Source organism: Cervus canadensis, chromosome 32 (genome assembly GCF_019320065.1).
Source record: "Cervus canadensis isolate Bull #8, Minnesota chromosome 32, ASM1932006v1, whole genome shotgun sequence".
In the NCBI taxonomy this organism is placed as follows: Eukaryota; Metazoa; Chordata; class Mammalia; order Artiodactyla; family Cervidae; genus Cervus; species Cervus canadensis.
In genome coordinates this window covers 19,755,913-19,758,962 of record NC_057417.1, presented here as the reverse complement: position 1 = coordinate 19,758,962, position 3,050 = coordinate 19,755,913, and positions in this window count along the sequence as shown.

The following is a 3,050-nucleotide window of genomic DNA, read 5'->3' as shown; positions in this document are numbered from 1 at the left end:
TTCCTGCTAATCTTCCCCTCCCAGTGCCGCTCAAATCCCTCCTTTCCTCTGTCGGCCACTGCCCTAGGTCAAGCCCTCATTATCTGTGACCTCTCCCTCCAACAGCCGACCTGAGATCTCCCCTAGTCAGTGACAGGCAACTCAGACTTAAGTCTAGAGTCTTGATTCCCCTTCTCCCAAACCTGCTTCTCCTTCTGTAAAGTACATTCCAGGAGCCTGCAAGTCTTGCAAGCTCTACCTCCAAAGGACTGAATATTCCTGAATGGGTCCCTATTTCTGCATCTTCAGCGCTGACACCCAGCCTCAGTCCCCATCATCTGTCTCCTGAACTTCTACACTGCCTCCTGCTCCGCCTGTGTCACCGTTTGGTTCCCTTAGCTAATTCTCAAAGCAGTTAGAGTGATCTTTGTAAAACAGATCTTGTCTCATCCCCGCTTAAAATCTGGTTCAATCCAATTTGAAAATGGGCAAAGGACACGAGTTTCACTGATGTAGATGGCAAATAGAGCATGAAAAAAGGTACTCAACCTCATTAACCATTAGGGAAGTTCAAATTTCCTATTTGCACACCTACCAGGATGGCTAAAATTTAAAAAGAGTAATAATACCAAATGCTGGTGAATAGATGGAGAAACTGAGTTTCTCAAGTACTCCTGATGGGAATGTAAAATGGTATAGCAGCTTTGTGGAAGGGTATGACAGTTTTTTTAGAGACTAAACATGACCTTACTTAAACACACCAAGCTTTTCTCCACCCCAGGTCTTGGCTCAGAAGTCACCTCCTCGGACCTCCCTGGTGGTGCAGTGGATAAGAGTCCACCTGTCAATGCAGGGGACACAGCTTTGATTCCTGTTCCTGGAGGATACCACAGAGCAGAGCAACTATACCTATGAGCCACAACTACTGAGCCCAGATACTGCAGCTACTGAAACCCAATTGCCTAGAGCCTGTGCTCCACAAGAGAATCCACCTTAATGAGAAGCCCACACACTGCAACTAGAGAGTAACCCTCACTCTTCGAGACTAGAGAAAGCCTGCACGCACATGGCAATGAAAAGTCGATACAATCAAAAGTAAAAATAAATAATTTTTTAAAAAGTCACCTCTTCAGTGAAGCCTTCCCTGACCACGCTGTCTAAAGTCACCAGCTCAATAACCTGTCCACCATTAGATCATGTTAGAGAGACATCTCACCATTTGTTTATTGGTTAATAATAAACAATTGTTTATTGGTTAACTTTATTACCTGGCCCCCTTTAGCCTTCTGTGGCCCCAGGACTTGAATCAGAGCTCCATGAGATTAGGAATCTTGTCTTTCTTGTCCCCTGTTATTTTCCCAGCACAAGCACGGTGTCCAGTAAATAAACAGTAGTAAACAGGACTTCCCTGGTGGTCTGGTAGTTAAGAAGCCACCTTGCCTTTCAGGGGACATGGATTCCATCCCTAGTCTGGGAAGATTCCACATGCTGTGGCACAACTCAGCCCGTGTGCCACAATTGCTGAAACCCAGGTGGTGCAACTACTGAAGCCTGCTCACCCTAGGGTCCATGCTCCAAAACAAGAGAAGCCACTGCAATGAGAAGTCCGAGATCCACAACTAAAGAAAGCCAGCACAGCCAAAATAATAATAATAAATAAACCGTAACACTATTAAAATAGTAAATATTTGGTAAATGAATGAATGAACACTTCCCTTTCTGATCTCTCTGACTCCCTCTAACCCCCTCCTCTGCCACTGCAGCAGGAGACTTTTAGAAAATATAAATCTGACCATGTCAACTCCTAGCTTACAAATCCCCAAGAACCACTTGGCCTCAGAATAAAGTCCAGACTCCCTGTATATGCGGCAGGGTTTCTTGGGAAAGGCATGAAATGAGGGCATGAAATGATGCCTGCAAGTCAGTCAACTATCAGGTTTGGATTTTAACCTGAGACCCTGGGAGTCATTGAAGGCTGTTGAGCAGGGGAAGCACATGGCTGATCCCAAGGAAAATCTCTCTGTGAGCAATGTGGATGGGAAGTAAAAGGTAGAGGACAGAGAGCCCAAAGGAGAAGCTATTGAGGGACTTTCCTGGTGGTCCAGTGGCTAAGACTCCAAGCTCCCAATGCAGGGAGCTGGGATTCAAGTCCTGGTCAGGGGACTAGATCCCATGTGCTGCAATTAAGACCGAACCAGCCAAATAAATAAATATTTTTGAAAAAATGAAGCTGTTGAAATTGTTCTGGTTGAGTAGAGTCCAAAATAGGGGAAAATTGACACTAGAATTATTAAGGATCAGAAATGGAGTAACTTTGGTGACTTGGTACATGGGGGAAAGAGAAAAGCTTTCTGTCACTCTTCCTAACTTCCTTTCCTTTTTATTTTTAATTTTTTTATAATTGATTTACAATATTGTGTTAATTTCAGGTGTATGGCAAACTGATTCAATTACATTTTTTTTCAAATTATTTTGCATTATAGGTTATTACAAGATTTTGAATAGAGTTTCCTGAGTTATACAGTAAATCCTTGCTTCTTACCTATTTTTTGTATAGCAGTCTGTACCCGTTAATCCCATACTCCTAGTGTATAAACCCCCTCCCTTTTCCCTTTGGTGACCATAACTAACTTCCTTCCTTTATACGACCAACACTTAATGAGCACCTTCTGGATGTCAGTGAACCAGGCAGTAAAGACCCTTGTTGCAGCAGAGTGAGTAATCTAGGGCAGGAGGCCAATGAGAAGACTTGAAAAATAATCAAGCAGACTTTGGGACTGGGGCAAATGATGGGAAGGAAATAAAACAGAGGTGTGAAATTAAAAGTCCCAGGGGTGGGACTTCCCTGGTGGTCCAATGGCTAAGATTCCGTGCTCCCAATGCAGGGGCCTTGGGTTCGATCCCTGGACAGGGAACTATTACTAGATCCCACATGCTGCAACTAAGAGTTGGCATGCCGAAACAAAAGATCCCACATGCAGCATCTAAGACCCAGCTCAGCCAACTAAATAATTAAAAAAAAAAAAAAAAAAGTACCTGGGGTGTCAGGGAAGGTCTCTGTGAGGAAGTAA